Genomic DNA, 19,620 nt, shown 5'->3' on the forward strand with positions numbered 1-19,620 from the left:
GTCAGTCAGAGCAGCTCCCTTATCCCCTGTAGAGGTCCACGAGGAACCTTGGAGCAAACTGACACTAGATATTGTGTGTCCTTTTGAAGTGTTATCACTGGATTAAAGATTTGTACTGGTATTGGTAGATTATACTTCCAAGTGGGTATTAGCATGCTGTGTTGTGACAAAGAATGTACTGGAATTCTTGAGGGATGTCATTGCTTGTGAAGTAATTTCTAAAACCATTTTAATGGGCAACAGGGTCCAGTTCATTTCAGAAGAAATGAAGGGGTTTTTGGAGAATTTGTCTATCAAACACCATCCCACAACACATAATGCATCTCAAGCCAAAACCCTAGTAAAAAGCAGGAACAGCCTGGTGAGGGCATGTCTGCAAACAGCTGTAGAGAAACGATTGCCCTTGAAGGATATTCTACATGAATAGGTATGGGTGCATCGCAACACACCCAACAGTGTAATAGCGGTTTCTCCCTGTCAGTGACTCAAAGGTAGAATGGCTGGATCTAAATTGAACCCAGTTTGGTTAAGTGGTACCATGGGCATGGTGCATCAGTTTTCTCGTAGGATCAAGGAATATCAGGAGAAGTACAAGAGATGTTTTGATAAGAATCGTGGTGTCAAGCAAAATTGGTGGGTGGTAGGTGGGATGGCATACATGAAGAAACCATTTTGATCCCCCAAAAGTGAGACAAAGTTCATGGGTCCCAAACAAATTATAGAGGTCAAGAAGAATGCTGTGATATTGAGAGGGGAGAGGTGTGGAGCATGTCAAGGTTATAAAAATGTAATCGCAACAGTAACTTGGATGGAAGTAGTGAGGAAGAAAGTTGAGCACTGGGTGATAGTCATGAGTCTGGTAATGAGGGTGCAAGTTCTTCACGAGGAAGCAAAGGCTGGTCGCAAGGCACTCTTTGACTCATGAAACCACCTGTTTATCTCAAAAACGATTATGTGGAAAAATATCTCTTGTTCCAGGACCTTGGGACCCCACTGTATTGGTTGGAAATGTAATGTGATCTTATACAGCTTCCTGTTCTATTTTAGCTTTTTATTCCTTTATGATTTCTTTCCTTCAGCTGTCAACCCTTTACAGCTTTTTTAGTTTTTAGTCATTTTCCTGTGTCCTATGAGTTTGGAAATGGTATAATCCCCTTATTTACAGTTGTTATGTATTGCATTGTTTGGGGGTGTGTTGTAACTTACTCCTGTCCCTTTACTCCTGGGGAATCTGTAGAGTCCTGGGTCATCATATGGAACTGTGGGTGTGCTAGGCAACCACTGAGCAGTTGGATTGTGGCTGGCTCGGAGGTGGCTGGGTACCTGCGACGGACGCAATAAACAGAGTTTCTCTAAACAGACGTGGAGTGTACTCTCCTAACACTATGGTACTGAAAGTGTGCCACTCACTCTCTATTCAACTCGCAACAACCTGTGGTACTGCAAGCTTGTGCCATTGACTGTTGGACAACTAGCAACAACCTTTGGTACGGCAGGCTTCTGCTACTCACTCTTGGACAACTAGTAATAACCTATGACACTGTAGGCTTGTGCATCTAATTCAGTTCAACTAGTAACAAGCTATGGTACTGACGACTTGTGCTACTCACTCTTTGGACACCTAGTAACATCTTATGTCTTACGGTACAGTAGACTTGTTCTGATCTCTCATGACAACTAGTAACAACCTATGGTACTGCAGACCTTTCCTACTCAATATAGAGACACCTAGTAACAGCTTGTGGTACTGCCAACTTTTTCAGTTTTTTCGTGACTAGCAACAACCCATGGTACTGCAGACTTGTGCAACTCACTCTTAGGACACCCAGTAACAGCTTGTGGTACTACAAGCTTGTTCTGTTCTCTCGGTGCTACAACCCATGGACACCTAGGGGCCCATTATGATGTCTGGCGGATTGCCACCGCCAGCCTGGTGGGGGCAATCCGCCCGACATCCACGCTCATTTTCCCCCGCCATATTAGTATATATGGCGGGGAGGACCTCGGCAGTCGGCAAGACCGTCCGCCGCTTTGCCTTGCTGCCGGGGCGGAAAAGGAATATTATGGTGGCAGTGTCTATTAGACACCGCCAGCCATATTACGATGGACCTGGGCAGGTGCCTTTCCGTGGCGGCGATGCTGCCACAGAAAGGCCTGCGGACTTCACTTGGGGTACCCCCCTGCATTTGCATATACAATGCGGTAGGCACCGCGCAGTGCCTGCCGCATTGTGTATGCAAATGCATACATGCATTTATGGCATTGTGGCGGGCGGTGCAGAGAGCACCGCCCGCCATTATGTTATAAATTCGTAAAAGGTAACACACTTGGGTGGAATTAAATCCTAATTCCACCCATGGGACCCCCGCCCTTACGGCGGGCGGTCCCTAGTCCCGATAGGATGGCGGGCGGACTAAGTCCGTCCGTCATCCTAATGACCCCCTAGTAACAACTTGCTGTACGACTCTGGGGACAGTTTGTGACAGTTTACAGTACTGCAGGCTTGTTCTGTTCTCTCAAACCACTAGTGACAACACATGATACTGAAGGCCTCTGCTTCTAGTGACAGCTAATATCGACCTTTGGTACTGCAGACCTGTGCAATTCCCTCTTAGAGCAACTAGTATCGGCAACTCCAATAAGTATCGCTTTAATATGCGAACACCGGTAAATAGCATGTGTGCATGGCTGTGCTTGCATTCATTAGAGCATTAAAGCCAGACTATCAAAATGCTTGTTTGGGTGGAAGCCCATTTTCCACCCTCCTCTGAGTGAGGTCCATTGCTCCCCTTCCCGGACCATTCATTATAAAGATACAATCGGATGGGATGAAATACTCACCTTTTACGAGGCAATAGAAGCATTCCCAGCACCATCATAAACCCGCCCTACAGGAATATTCATATTCAGGATATGAATGATGGCTCAGCCAGTTATCTCGCCCTTCTGTTCGTGCATGATTTGATGCAGAGTGAGGTGAGATTTACAAGCACTCGGGGCAGCACATCTGCATCACTGTCTGGCAGGTCTGGAGCATCCACGCCCTGCTGTGGGAGTTTGCTTGCTGGTGTTGTTTTCCCCTTCCCATTTAGAGTGAATTAGGGGGCTCACGTCAGGCATTTACGCTCATTTGATTGAAAACATTGTGACACGTCTTATTTCAGCCCCTCTGCCGCCGAATCCTGATTGGATTTTATCAGCTCTGCGGGGCCGATTCAGAGACTTTGATTTTAATCTCCCACAAAGTACTGATACTTGGGAATTTACAAACAAATTCAGCACATTTGGTACTCTCCCAGAGCGGTGGCTGGCAAGATTGCTGAGGAAGGCAACTACAAAATAAATTCTGCAAGACGTATTTAAGTCTGATATACGTGCATATTTAAGGTCTCATGTCTAGCTTAAGCCACAGGTCCCAATGCAATCATAAGAATAGATGGGAACAAAAAGGAACAGGAAAGAAATGTAATGTCGTCTCAACTTCCATGTCTGCTGCTTAATGCAGCACACATGGAAGTTGCAAAATGTCATTTTTTTAATGATTGTTTATGTGCAGGAAGGGACACCTTCCTGCACATAAACCATTAATGGTTTTCTGTTGTTTCCATATGTGCTGCACAACGCAGCACACATGGAAACAGCACAAACCAGGAGAAATCGAACATTTCTCCTCGTTGCGCCAGGGTAAGACCAGGTCTTCCCTGGTCCAAATTTTGGCGCTGCCCCATATTTACGCCACCCTTGTAAATATGGGGCAGCATCAAAATCAATGTGTGTTGCGGTGGAACGCCCACCGCAACACCCATTGCCAGCCCCTTTCACACTAAGTATAGCTTGAAAGGGGGCCTTATTTACAAGGCAGCGTTAAGCCACGTTGAGTTGCTCAACGCTGCCTTGTAAATAAGGCGAGGTCCCTATCACCACCACAACATCAGAAAAAGGGACGTTGTGGTAGCGATACGGGTTTGCAAATATGCCCCTGACTGAGAATGCATAAGAGTGATGGCAAGTCAGTGAGAATAAATGAGTGTGAGAATGAGTGAGTGAAAATAAATGAGAATTAGTGAATGTAAGATTGAGTGCAAGTGTGTTTGAGTGAGTTGGTATGAGTGGAGAGTAAGTGAATTTTAGCGAGTAAGTGTGAATGAGTAAGTAAGAATGGGTCGTAGAGAGACTAAATGAGTATGAGGGGGAGAGAGTGACAGAATACAAATGAGTGCCCGTGAGTGTCAGTGAAAAAGAAAGATTGAGCCAAAGTAGGAGTGTTGGCAAATGAATGATATTGAGTCAGAGTAAGAGTAAATGCAAGAGATTGAGAATGGATGAGTGAGAATTAATGAGTGAGAGTGAGTGTCAGTGAGAATCAATGTGAGTGAGTGAATGTAAGTGAACATGAGTAAGAATGCAGCAATATGCATGAGAGACTGTTTTTGACCCTGGCATATTGAGGTAATATTGTTGTTTTACAGCAGCACTCATGGCACAATTCTGGAAGTGGCATAACTGAGGCAGTCATAGCATGACAAGCACCTGTGACAAAATACTGGTGCTGGTATTCTAGAGGCAATACTTGGCATATGGGACACCCATGATAGAATACTAACACTGGCATACTGAAGGTAATTCTTGGAATAGGGGCTGCAGCGGTAAAATGCTGCATCTGGAACATTAGAGGTAATTCTTGTCATGAAGGATGACAATCTTTCCATATGGAGAAAAAGATGGGAGGGGGACAACCATGACAAAATGCTGGCTGTTATATACTAGAGGCATTAAACAAGGGTCATCTATTGTTTATGGACAATGTAATAGCAACATTCTGGCTCTGTGATTTTGTATGTCATTTTTGGCCTAATAGAGAACCATGGCAAATGTGGTGGAGGGGTTCCCTTGATGAAAGGCATTGGAGGTCATTTTTGATGGGATCAACTCCTGGGGAAAGACAGGTGTCAGTGGCATGCACACCATGAAATTACTTGAATATATTTAACAAGTGCTGTTTCAGAGGCAATGATGTTTCAGCAAATTTATGAGAAATTTGTGGTCTACAAAATACAACTTGACTCAATTGTTTTGAAAAACTTATCAGGAGGAGGACTCCTCCTGAACACTTTCTAGATGAAATCGGGTGCACTTTCTTCACTTGCTGGACTTCAGGGCAAGTAGCACCTCCAAGATCACCAGCTTCGGCTGTAAGAATAGACATAGTCCTGGTGTGCACTGGTTGCCTTCTGCAGCTTCCACATTAACCTGATATTTACGATTGAGGGGGCATATTATCAAGACAGGCAATAAAATTATCGCCTTTTTAGCGGCAGAAAACTGCCGCTAAAACGGCGATAATAGGCTTTGATAATATGCTCTATGGAATTCCAATTGAAGCCCATGTTAGATGTCCTTCACATTTAACACGGGCTTCAATTGGAATTCTATAGAGCATATTATCAAGCTCATTATCGCCGTTTTAGCGACAGTTTTCTGTCGCTAAAACAGCGATAATTTTATCGCCTGTCTTGAAAATATTCCCCTAGGTTTCGTAACATACATAAAGTTATGCGTTTACTAAAACAAACACATTTAAAACAAATTGCTTCCAAGTTTCATTACTGCCAGTACATGAAAAGTGATATTTGAATAAAAATGTAATATCTGCGTTTTGACAAACACAGTAGGAAGGGTTTGTACATTATGAACTGTACCAAATACAACAGGAAACGTTTTAACTGTGAGCCCTGACAATTGCAATGAGAAAGGGGTTTTACATTGTGAATTTCAGGACAAACACCATAGGAAGAACCTATATATAAATATCTAACTATTTGACAAGTAGAAAATAAATGGCAATTGTTTGGTAAATGCAATAGGAAGGGGTTTAGTACATATTTACGTTTTTAAGGTCCTACCAGAGAAAATGCTTGGTGTCTCCTGAAAGTGATTAATGTACATTTGAATGTATACTTTGGGTGTGCCTAAATTGTTTAATTGGTGTCTGTGGGCAGAAACTATACGCTCATGTCTATGTCCAACTTAAAGTCAACAGGTTTGCTTGATTGATTATTACTAGATGCCTCTCATTTTGCATAGTGGATGGCGTGATGAAGCCTGTAGTCTTGAACTTTGTGATTATGAAAAGCCTTGTGTTTTCCAGTAGATCCGTATATGTTCTTTTTTGTTTTTTATGATTAGAGTTTGCTGGTGCACAAATTGTGAAACAGTACGTCATAGAAAATTCTGAATGCATTGGAGCCGCCTGAACCGTATTATCAAACAAAATAATAACAATTTGCCATTGGGATCTCCTGGACAAACACTAAAGGGAGAAATTTTGCATTGTTAGCCCTCGGACACAAACAATAGGAAGTGGTTTTATATTGAGAACACCGTGACAAACACCAATGGGAAAGGGCATTACATTTTGAACTAGGTGACAATTATTATTATTATTATTATTATTATTATTATTATTAATTGTGTTTTGTTAAGCGCAAACAACCCGGAGGCCTCGTAGCGCTGTGTATAGTCAGACTAGTATGAGATGAGAAAACAGGTTAGATGAAAAGAAGAGTTTTCAGTTCCTTCCGAAATTTCAGAAGGTTGGGTTCACTGCGAAGGGTAGTAGGCAAGGAGTTCCAGGCTTTGGCGGCGTTCCAGGGAAAGGAGCGCCCGCCCCATCTGGTTTGTCTGATTTTATTGACGGTGGCCAGGAATGCTGTGCTAGATCGCAATGATCTGTGGGGGAGATAGGGGGTCGCTAAGGAACAGATCATTGCTGGAGCGGTCTTCCACATGGCCTTGTGCATAATGCACATGGATTTGAACAATACTCTGGCCTTAATGGGAAGCCAGTGCAGTTTCTTCAGGGCCGCTGTTCCTGATTCCCGCTGATTGAGGCCCAACAAAAGGCGGGCTGCAGCATTTTGAGTCACCTGAATCTTCCTTATTGTAGAGGCAGGAGCCCCTAGGTATAAGGAGTTCCCATAGTCCAGACGGGACAAGATAATGGCTTGCACCATTATTCTACGGGCTTGAAAAGGGAGGAGTGGCAGCACTTTCCTAAGCATGCGCATAAGACCAAAGCAGGTAGCGGACAAAATGGTTGCTTGCTGAATGAAGCTTAAGTTTGCGTCCAGCCAAATACCCAGGCTTTTTATATAGGGCTTTGGTTGGGGCGGGGTGCCCATACATAGGGGCCAGTCCATCAGAGGGCTAGGAATAATTGGATTGCCTAAAATCATGAGCTCCGTTTTCTCGCCGTTTAGCTTCAGGTGCGAAGCGGCCATCCACTGGGTAACCGTTACCAGGCAATTGCTAAGATTCGAGAGGGAGGTATCGGATTGGTTCATGGATACAACCAGTTGTGTATCGTCGGCATAGGTCACTATGTCTAGGCCGAACGAATACACTATGTCAGCAAGAGGTTGCATATAAATATTAAAAAGGGTAGGGCTCAGGGCAGAGCCCTGAGGCACGCCTTGATCAAGGGGCCAGATTTTTGAATGGGTGGTGCCCTCTACAACCTCAAAGGAACGATTCTCCAGAAAGGACTGAAGCCAGTGCATGGCCTTCCCTGAAATTCCTATTTGGCGTAGGCGGTGGAGGAGGATGCTGGTGTTGACAGTGTCGAAGGCGGCACTAAGGTCAAGCAACATAATTGCTGTGGTGCCGCCTTGGTCCATCTGTTTCCTAGCCAACTCAGTTACCGTCAGAAGGGCCGCCTCAATTCCGAACTTGGGACGGAAACCTGCTTGGGAGTCGTGAAGCAAATGATTATTTTCTAGGAATTGTGTAATGGAGGCGTTAATATGTTTTTCTAATAGTTTGCTGACCCACGGAAGTAGTGAAATAGGTCGGTAGTTGGCCATGTTGTCAGGGACCAAGGTTGGATTTTTTCAGTAGTGCTCTGACTTGGGCACGTTTCCATGCAGAAGGCACTGAACCTGTAGTAATGGAGGCGTTTAAAATATTAAGGATGACAGGTTTAATAGTATCTGTGATCTTTACTAGCTGGCAAGGGGGGGCGGGATCAGTGGGAGACCCAGATTTAATTTTCCGCATGAGGGCATCAAGAGAGTCGTCTTTTAGCAGAGGGAACTCATCCAATTTGTGGATCAAAGTGTGTGGTGGGATAATTCCTTCGTCATGGATCAAATTGGGTGGATCAAATGCAGAAGCAATGTTCTGTATTTTCTTATGAAAATATTCGGCCTGATTGTCACAGCGAATCTGGGCTTTGCTGGGGTCAATGGGAATAGGGGGGATGTCGATAAGAAATTTTGCTATCTGAAAAATTTCTCTAGGTGAGTTAGAGGCAGTAGTAATTTTTTCTTCAAAGTACGAAGTTTTTGTACATCTAATTTCTGCTTTATATTTTTTGATGGCTTCATGATGGATGGTTTTGTCTACATTGCTACGCGAGTCCCTCCAATTTCTTTCAAGCTTCCTACACACTCTCTTTAATTCTTTAAGTTGGGGGGTGTACCAGGGTGAATCCCTTGATTTGGTCTTTTCTTTAAGGGCTCTTAGGGGTGCGATAGAATCCAGGGCTGTGCGCATCCAGTTGGTATAGTTATCATAAAGAGACGTAGGGTCTGTCTCAGTTTGGGAAGGAGCGGGAGAAAGAGAATTAATCCACCGATCCGTGGAGAGTTTTGTCCAGTCTCTCCCTTGTAAGACAATAGGACAGGTTTTATATATTGAAATGTCTGGCAAAGTAAATAAAAAGCAGTTTAGTACATGGCTCCCTTTTGAGATTTGGCCTAGGTATAGGCTTGGCGCCCAGAGAAAGACTTCATGTTCATGCCAATGTGTTCTTTGGGTATGTCTAAAATGTTTGCTAGGTCTTTCTAAACAGAGGGCACATGGCAATTGTTATGTTCATATTAAAGCTAATAGGCTTAGGTTTTTAATTTTTAAATGTGGCAGGTATCAGTTTATATTGTGAAGGCCTTGACAAAGCCGGTAGGCCTAACTGAACTGTATGTGAAACTCTTTATATATTGCAATAGGCCTATTTAAGGGAATTGCTGTTTATTATGTTTAGAGTCTTTTGGTGCACACATTGTCATCTGGTACCACAGAGATTGAAATTGAAATTGAAATTGAAAGGGGTTTTATAAAGCGCGAACAGCTGCCCTGAGGCGTCCAGGCGCTGGTAGGTAAAGGAAACTTCTGCTGGGGTGGATCGCTGGTGGGGTGAGATTATTTAGACATTTTTAGTTAAAAAGGAAGGTTTTCAGTTGTTTGCGAAAGTTGAGTAGGTTAGGGTTGGACCTTAGATGGAGGGGGAGAGAGTTCCAAAACTTGGATGTGTTATAGGAAAAGCAGCGGCCTCCTGATCTGGCTCTTCGTATCTGTGGGACAACAGTTAAGAAGGCTTTCGATGAACTGAGTTCTTTTTTGGGATGGTAGGGGGTGATCAAGGAGTGATTGATCGCCGGCCCAGATTTCCAGAAGGCTTGGTGAGTGATGCACATTGCCTTGAATTTAATCCTCTCCCTAACAGGGAGCCAGTGCAGAGTTTTCAGACCAGGCCCTATAGGGGTTCTGCGAGGATTTCCAAGAAGGGTGCGTGCAGTGCAGTTCTGGATCCGCTGAAGTTTGTTTAGGCAGCATTCTGGAGCCCCCAAATACAGGGCGTTGCTGTAGTCTATACGAGACTGGATTAGGCCCTGGATGACTACCTGTTTTGCCTCAAAAGGGAGGAGTGGCAGGATTTTTTTCATCTGTCTAATCAGACCAAAGCATGTTGCTGACAATTTAGTGACTTGCGTGTTAAATGTCAGGGATTTTTCTAGCCATACTCCAAGACTCTTTATGTTGTCTTTGGGTGCAGGGGGGGCGCCTAGGCTGGGGGGCCTCAAAAGCTCTAGGGTGGAGGGGGCCAGAGGGCCGAGGAGCATCAGCTCGGTCTTGTCCCCGTTGAGCTTTAGGCATGAGCTTGTCATCCAGCTCTTTACCTGCTCCAGACAAGGAATCAGGTTGGTCTGTGATTGCTGGCTGTCCTTGTGCGTAAGCGAGACCACTAGCTGAGTGTCGTCCGCATAGGTGACGATCATGATGCCATGCGGACGGATAATCTCTGCCAGTGGTCTCATGTATGCGTTAAAAAGCGTGGGGCTAAGTGAGGAGCCCTGTGGCACCCCGCACCCCAGAGGCTTGCTTGAGGAGACTGAGGCTCCTTCGAAGACACTGAAAGTACGGTCTTTTAAGAAGGACTTAAGGCAGGCTAGGGCTTCTCCTGATATTCCCAGACTTAGTAGGCGGTGGAGGAGGATAATGGGAACAGACTAGGTGTGCCTAGTTAGTTACCCGCTGTGAAATTTATTTGCATCATGCAGTAGTAAGAGGTCACTTTTGGAGGGGGTTCAATTTACAATCCCACTTGTGGTCATGAAAATATATGTAACGTGCTGCATAGTATTTGGTTGTATGTTGAATAAAGTATGCTTCCTCTTTATACGGGCATTGGCTGAAGATGCATTTATTGTTATTTTTGTTTATTGCTGAGTTTTTATTTTTTAACCCACATTGCCTAGGTGAGTCAAGTCAAATCAAGTCAAAACATCTTTATTCGGTTTCCATAATTTGTAGAAAAGCCATAAAAGTACAGTTAAAAACAATGTTTTACAAAAGTTGCCATCAAGGACAGTCGTACAACAATCCATTCACAAAGTTAATAATTAGTTAAACGTTTAAAAAATTTAAGACAGCATGATTCGAATTAAAATACATATGTATCAACGTTTAGGCAAGGTTGGGGCGATGATTAACACAGAATTTCAGAAAACAAGCTATAGATTTAGCATGTAGTTCCTTTTACAAAAATTGAAGTGCGAGAAAGGCTGGGCGACAGGTTCGTAGCCCCATAGATGTCAGTATGGGAACAATCCAGCGTCTACGTGGGATTTCATAGAATCTACAGAACAACAATATATGGATTGAGGATTGTGAAGAAATAGTGTCACAAGGGCACAGTGATAGATTTCTTGACCAATCGTTCTGTTGAGGAAAGGAAATTAGACGGTAGAAAATGTCGAATCTAAAGCGAGTTAACAACAATTTTCCATACTGGTTCAGGTTAAATATTAGGTACGGTTGCATAGAGAAGGTAGTTTGGATGGCTAACGAGTGCTGTACTGAGCTTTTTCCTGTCTAATTGATAAGTCGTAACTGGCCTAGATGCAGTAGACAGAGTTTTTTTTAGCTCTCTCCTTGGCATCTCAGGGATAGTTAATGGATGAGCAAAATATCTCTGGAGGCCTAGATCATCAAATAATGCCTTCACATAGACTAGCCATCTGATCTTATCCCTAGGTGAGTCAACCTCAGATTGTTTTGCATCCTTATCCCGAGATTCATATGTGGAAAGGGGTTCTTGGCGCCCAGTTGGAGGCACAGAGGTAAGAATGCTACAGGACACCAAAGATGAAAATCTCCATTGGAACAATTGGGGAACAGTTGCTACTAGCTGCCCAAGAAATCCAGATTTGGGTTTGGTTTGTAATTCCACCTGATATTCTGTAATTATTTGCCATTTTGAGGATAGCATGTAGTTGTGTAGTAGTTGTGTCTACTTTATCCTTTTTAGGATAAATCATTGGTTGGACATTGATTTATGGTGCCTTATTTTAGTATGTTGCTCAGTTCCGGGTTTGTAGCCCACAATGCCTCCCTGAGTTAAACTTCCACTGCTCTGCCTCAATCCCCTGAAACTTAGTTGTTATACTTTGCGTACTCTATGGCAACTACAATAGTGAGAATGCCCTTCATTATTGGGTATTAGTTAGTAAAATCCGGTTCCACCAATTCAACTTTATGTGGATTGTCAATATTCTAGAATCTGGGGAACAGGAGTGAAAGGGGCGCTTACAGAGGTTGGAGGTTAGCGTGTTGTACCAGGTTGCATATGAATAAATCTTGATTAATGTACACAACATTTCTTATAGACTAAATTACACACTATAAAAATGGCAACAAGTGCTACATGTGATGCATGTGATCTGGAATGATGAAAAAGAGAAAAACTATTCTATCTCCGGCCAATATACCACTACCATCAAGTGGTGACAAGCAACCGCCATGTTTTTGGCAGCCATTGTTGATCAAATGTGAACCTCAAACTTGCAACTCTATAGTGGCTAGAAGCTGGAAATAGACAGCATCATGACACATAATCTGGGGGGAACGTTACTTATCAGAAGAATTGTCAGATGGGGGGCGTGGCTTGCGCCCGGCGTGAATGGCTGCTCGTCCGTAGCTCTCTGGAGATAGCGGGAGCAGACACGGACCAACGATGCCTTCTCTCCATGCGGAATGACTGCAAACTGCAGAATTATCCGTCGGAACCTGTGAAGCACACTTTCCCAGCCTTTGTGGCTGAAGGTATTTAGCCGTTTCTGAGTTTCTCTCATTTTACCGCGGCTCCGACTTTCTTTCCACCGCCATTTTGAGACTCTCAGTACGGCGCTTTTCGTGCCACTCTTCACAGTGACGCAACTGCTCTCCTCTCAGCGCAGCTGGCTTCCTTCCTGCCTAAACTCAATTTTTTCTTTGCTGCGCTGTTTTGGGCCCCTCTGAGGTTACTTTCCACACAGAATGTTCGACTTCTGATGATGTTTTCTACAGCTTTCTTAACCCCTGGCCGCCATTTTGAGATGCTGCTTTCACTCTCCTCATGGTCAGCATGTTTCAGCATGTTATCTTCATAATTACACGCATATACTGCTTCCATTGTACATATTGCCTGTAAGTGGATTTTCATGCTTCTTTGGCTGCTGTATTTCAAAGGAACTGTTTTACTGATTTGAAGTGAAGATTTTTATTGCAGCACCTATAACTTCTCTCAAGACTAGGTTTCTTCATGTTTCCACTCAGAAACCTTTCTGTTGCTGTCAGAAGTGATTTTTTCTACACCTTGATTTTTCCTGCACTTCTATCTTCAAGTCGGATGCGCCTTTATCACCTAAATGTGACTTTCTAGGTTGACCTATACTTCTTGACAGGATTTGGAGATATTGCTTTTGACCTGTATCTTTTGATGCTGGTATATTTATATTTACTATTATTGACTTGCAGATGGTCGCCTGCCTTTCCATTCACTCCTTGTAAGGGCCTAATTTCATTGAGGCTCTGGTACTTTCTTTTTTGCTCTATTTTACTCAGCTGATACCCTCTACACAGCACTGCTTCTTATTATTGCCCTATATTGGATCTTACTTATGGGTAAATTGCTCAAGGAATCTTCTCTTGCTAAAACCACTGCCCGTAAGTTCCTGATCCACACAAGCTCACGATATCAGTGTTTATCCATGGCTGAGTCAAATTCCTCCTCTTCTCAATCTGCTTCTCCTACGAAGCCCTCTTCACCAGCAAATATGCCCACTACTCTTGGTGGTAAAGCTTCCTCCAAGAGACTAAAGAAGGACCCACCTTCTCCTCCTAAATCAACCTCTTCAGTCACCATGGATTTGCACCTTGAGGAAATCAGGGCTCTACGCCCCTTTGTTGAAGAAACTACTGCCACTCTCCAGGAAACCACTTCTACTCTTCAAGAACTCTCTAACAAATGGTTGACTGTGGAAGGTCGCGTCACAACATTGGAACAACATGTGGACACCTTAAATGCCTCCGCCTCCAAGGTGGACTCCCTCTGCTCTCAAGTCTCCAGCCTCCACAAGCAAATTGAAAATTTGGAAAATAGAAATCGTTGCAACAACCTTCGTATTTATGGCCTGGTGGAAAATTCTGAGGGATCGGATCCAATTTCTTTCCTTAAATCCTTCTTGCCTAAACTTTTGAAGCTTCCAGAAGGTCCTGCGCTGAACATCCAGAGAGCGCATCGACTGGGTTCTTTGCCACATCATGCATCTGCTCCTTCAATGAGTAAACCTAGAGGGATGATTCTTTACTTCCTCGAATACACAGACTTATTAAAAGTCCTGGCAGCCGCTAGGGCTTTGAAGAAAATTACTTGGTCTGGAAATACTTTTTTTTTTGTTCAAGAATATGCTAAATCAACTGCCGATCGTCGTAAGGAGTTTTTGGCATTGAGACCCCAGTTATGCTCCATCGGTGCCAGATATGGCCTCTATCACCCATGCCTCTTTCGAGTTACTGTCAACAACAAGACTACTTCTTATGAAGATCCAATGAAACTCAAGAGCTTTCTTTACTCCTTCAATGCTGACTCCATGGATACTGCTTCTTCATCTGCTGTCCATAGTATACCTTAGCATATGTTACACTTTTGCCATCTGCATATGTCTTCTTCGCTCTGTTTCTAGGATGTGCTCTTTCATTTCTTCCTTATCTCTTTATTGTTCTTGCAGTTTTAATCTTCTTGGCTCTCTCTTCCTCTTCTGTTTTCTATTTCTTCATCTCCTCTCCCTGAACTTTTCCTTCTCTCTTTGCTTTCCAATTGTACTTTTTCTAGTTACTTGTCTTCTTTCATATAATTAACATGTTTCTTCTTTTCACAGGTTGTCTACCCATTCCTCCTTCCTCTCCTATGCTCGTTAGTGGCTCGTTGGTGCTGTTTCCCTCCCCGCTTCTCCTCCATGAGTTCGGATAGGCGTCATTCCCTCATATGGCCTCCCTCCCTCCGTTTGATCTACAGTTTATGTAAGTTTTTACTTCTTTCTTTGTCTGTCCTTTTTGTTTCTGTCTTCCTATTCTTCAATGGTCCCTCCTCTCTTCTTTTTTCTCTTCTTGCCCTTCCTACACTTTTCTCCTTCCTCTCTCTCTCTCTTTTTTCTTTCCTTCTTCCTCTACCTTTTTTGCTTTATTATTTCACTATCTCTTACCTGATCAGTTATCTCTTTCCATGGACGTTCTGTTGTATGCATGCTTTATGTGTTATCATATTGTTTTATCTTGTTACATTCAGAGTTACCTCGTGGAATGTTAAAGGATTAAATAATCCTATTAAAAGACAGCGAGTGTTATCTCACCTGTCTAAACTAAAGACAGATATTGCTATGTTACAAGAGTCTCATCTTTCTGATGTTGAAGCTTCTAAACTGAAGAGGCTCTGGGTTGGTAATGTTTTCTTTTCACCAGCTTTAGGGAAAAAGAATGGGGTGGTTATCTTAGTTCATAAAAAATTCACAGTTTCTGTTATCCATCAAGAATCAGACTCTGATGGTCGTTGGGTACTTATAAAATTACTAATTGACTATGTACCTTTGGTTATTTTTAATGTTTATGCTCCTGTAACTGTTGATACTACTTGTTGGCCATTTCTTTCTGATAAGTTGGTTTCCCTTGATGATGATTATATTATTTTCGGTGGTGATTGTAATCAAGTCCATGATCCCATTCTTGATAGAAAATCTCCTGTTAAATTTGTTCATTCTAAAATGCATAATCAATTTACCTCGGCCCCCGTCGTAAACCCTTGGTTGATATATGGAGACTCTGTCATCCTGATCTCCAAGAATGTAGTTATTTTTCCCCTCCCCACAAGACACAATCCCGCATTGATTATCTTTTTCTCAGTAAATCTTTAACACAGTGTGCACTTGCTTCAGAAATAGGCTCTATTCTTATCTTTGACCATGCCCCAGTTTTTGTTGATTTTGATTTAGTCCCTTTCTCTCCTCCCTCTGGCAGATGGGGTTTTAATAATTCCCTTCTTGCAGACCCTAAATTCTCTGGTCAATTCAGTTCTTTTATTGCTGACTTTTTTGCTATCAATTCCACCCCGGACTCTTCTTCAACCATGATTTGGGACTCCTTTAAAGCTACCGCTAGCGGTTTTATCATTAATTACGTCTCCCAGAAGAAAAAGAAATTCGAGAAACAGTCTTCCCAACTTTTGACTCAAATTAAACAATTGGAACATACCTATTTTCACTCCTACTCGGATGCCTCCTTAAAAGACCTCATTACTGCTAAGGTTGCCTTCAATAAAATATCTACTGACGCCGCTGCTTCTTATCTTTTAAAAAGTAGTGCTCGATATTATGGAGGTCGGAATAAAATGGGTAAGCTTTTAGCTAACTATTTGAAAATTCGCTGCAATAGAACTCAGATCTCCTCCATAATTGATTCTTCTGGTATCTCTCACTTTAAGGATGATGACATCTTGCAGGAGTTTGTCTCTTTCTACAAAGATCTCTATACCCCTGAGTCCTCCCCGCTTCCCTCTGATTTATCCTCTTACTTTTATTCCATTCCTCCTCCGTCTTCTTCCCATGTTGATTTTGCTTCACTTGAAGCTGATATATCCCTCCAAGAAATATCCCACGCAGTGTCAGTTTTAAAACGTGGTAAAGCCCCTGGCCCTGATGGCTTCTCTATTGAATTCTATGATCATTTTTCGAAACTTCTTCTTCCCCACATGCTCGCTTTATTTAACTCATTTATTGCAAATGGTTCTTCCCAAGTTACCTTCCAGGACGCTATGATCTGCCTCATCCCCAAAGACAACAAAGATCCTTCTTTTTGTAAAAATTACCGCCCCATTTCCCTTGTTAATACGGATTATAAGATTTTTCCTAAATTACTTGCCCTGTGTATTGATCCCATTTTACCCGAACTTATAGGTCCTGAACAATCAGGTTTTGTGAAGGGACGTTTGTCTTCTGATAATTCCAGAGTTTTCTTTAATGTCCTTAGTAAAGCTTCTTCCCTATCCTACCCACTTGTGGCCATCACATTAGATGGTAAACAGTCAAAATATCGAATTTTTAATTTCGACTTACACTTATATCGAGTTGCTAATATCGATGGGACAGAATATCGATGTCCAGAATATCGATGGCCAGAATATCGACCCTAAGGTAAGTAATATCGAAATTACTTATATCGATAGCATATATATCGATGTAAGTAATTTCGATTTACTAATATGTGTTAGAAATTTTAGTTAAGTATTTAGATTAATTGTTATAATATGTGTTTAATATGTTTTTATAAATAAAAAATATATAAAAGTAAATATTATGTTTTACTACCAGAGCGGGTTGTGGGTTTTTAGGGGAATAGGGTGGGAAGTAATTTATTTGTAATTAAATAATTATTTTTTAATGATTAATTTATTTTGCAATTAAATAATAATTGGCAATGAATTATTTTAATTGATTAATTGATTAATTAATTGATAATTTATGTATATTTTTAAGTAAATTATATGTTTTACTACTGGAGCGGGTTGTGGGTTTATAGGGGAATAAGGTGGGAAGTAATTTATTTGTAATTAAATAATTATTTTTTAATGATTAATTTATTTAGCAATTAAATATTAATTGGCCATGAATTATTTTAATTGATTAATTGATTAATTAATTGATAATTTATGTTTATTTTTAAGTAAATTATATGTTTTACTACTGGAGCGGGTTGTGGGTTTATATGGGAATAGGGTGGGAAGTAATTTATTTGTAATTAAATAGTTATTTTTTTATGATTAATTTATTTTGCTATTAAATATTAATTGGCAATGAATTATTTTAATTGATTAATAGAATAATTAATTGATAATTTATGTATATTTTTAACTAAATTATATGTTTTACTACTGGAGCGGGTTGTGGGTTTATAGGGGAATAGGGTGGGAAGTAATTTAATTGTAATATTATTAATTTTGGGTAAAGGAGTATTTTTAGGGTTCAGGGTCAGTTTTGGGTTTTTGGGTAAAGGGGTATTTTTAGGGTTCTGGGTCAGTTTTGGTTTTTGGGGTAAAGGGGTATTTTTAGGAATCAGGGTCAGTTTTCAGTTTTTGGGTAAAGGGGTATTTTTTGGGTTCAGGGTCAGTTTTCAGTTTTTGGGTAAAGGGGTATTTTTTGGGTTCAGGGTCAGTTTTTAGTTTTTGGGTAAAGGGGCATTTTTAGGGTTCAGGGCCAGTTTTCAGTTTTTGGGTAAAGGGGTATTTTTAGGGTTCAGGGTCAGTGTTCAGTTTTTGGGTAAAGGGGTATTTTTAGGGTTTAGGGTCAGTTTTCAGTTTTTGGGTAAAGGGGTATTTTTTGGGTTCAGGGTCAGTTTTCAGTTCTTGGGTAAAGGGGTATTTTTTGGGTTCAGGGTCAGTTTTCAGTTTTTGGGTAAAGGGGTATTTTTAGGGTTCAGGGTCAGCTTTAGGTTTTTGGGTAAAGGGGTATTTTTAGGGTTCAGGGTCAGTTTTCCCTACTGTTGCACCCACTGGAGTGGGAATAGTAATTATTGTTAAGTAAGTATATATTATATATGATTTTTAATTTTGTTTTAATTAAATATGTATTATTTATTTTTTTACCATCATTACATATATTTAAATATGTTTAAGTAATTAATAAGTATTATTTACAGTATTTTTTATGTTATTTGAAATCCAAAAAAAATCGATATATTTGACAACGATATTTTTAACATCGATATTATTTTTTCGATATTTTGGTACTTACCATGTTGTACATAGGGCGTCGATATTTTTGCTATCGATATAATTACGCCGATATTTGTGTAGGTCGAAATTCTGTCTGTCAAAATTCTGTCATAGATCCACATTAGATGCGAAAAGGCCTTTGACAGGATCAGTTGGGATTTTATGTTTCGTGCTCTCACTTGGATTGGCTTCTCACCTAAATTAATCTCCCTCATCTCCCTTTTGTACTCCGGCCCTAGAGCTTCTATTTTTGCTAGTGGAAACATTTCTGATTATTTCTCCCTCTCCAGAGGTGTCCGACAAGGTTGTCCCTTATCTCCCTTATTGTTTATTGTAGCATTGGAACCTTTTCTTACCAAGCTCCGACTAGATGCCCAAATTACTGGTTTTAACCCTGGTCCCAATCAAGTTAAATTGTCGGTTTATGCAGATGATATTCTTTTCTATTGCTCTAACCCTGAGTCCACTCTTCCTGCCTTCTCACTGCAAGTTGACGCCTTCTCACAGGTTTCGGGATATCGTCTCAACCGTGACAAATGTGAAGTTTTACCCCTTAATGTTTTGTGTCAACGTCATTATTTTGATCTTACTGGTTTCTCTTGGCAGTCAACTAAAGTAAAATTTTTAGGATTATGGTTTTCCCCTTCCATATCAGATACTTTGAAGGCTAATTTTGATTATATTACAAAGAAATTGAGTGACTCTATTACTAGATGGCATCCCGTCTTTCTTTCATGGTGGGGTCGTTTAGACTCTATCAAAATGATGCTAGCTCCTATAGTTTTATATTTTTTATCCATGATTCCTTTTCGCATACCTTGTTACTATTTTAAACGGCTAGACTCACTCTTGGTGAAATTTCTTTGGAAAAATAAACCCCCTCGAATCGCCTTATCCTCACTTAAAAAAGATAAACAAATTGGAGGTCTTAAATTTCCAGATTTTAAGACATATCATTATTCTTTCATCCTTAAACAAGCCTCTCAGTGGCTTTCCACTGATACTCCCACCTACTCTCCTGTTTGGCTCACTCTGGAAGAATCTCTTATTTCACCGTTTACTTTTTTGGAGATTCTCGCTTTTTCTGCCAACGTTTCTCTCTTGAAATCCCCTGTCATTGCTCATACCCGTCATCTCTTAACCCCCCTTTTACCCTCTTCTTATCCCTCTCTCACTTCTTTATCTCATCAGTCCATTTGGCATAATAAATTATTACGCATCAAGAATCGTTCCTTTTATTGGAAATCTTGGCAATCCAAGGG

The sequence above is a fragment of the Lissotriton vulgaris genome, chromosome 9 (assembly GCF_964263255.1).
Source record: "Lissotriton vulgaris chromosome 9, aLisVul1.2, whole genome shotgun sequence".
Classification (NCBI taxonomy): domain Eukaryota; kingdom Metazoa; phylum Chordata; class Amphibia; order Caudata; family Salamandridae; genus Lissotriton; species Lissotriton vulgaris.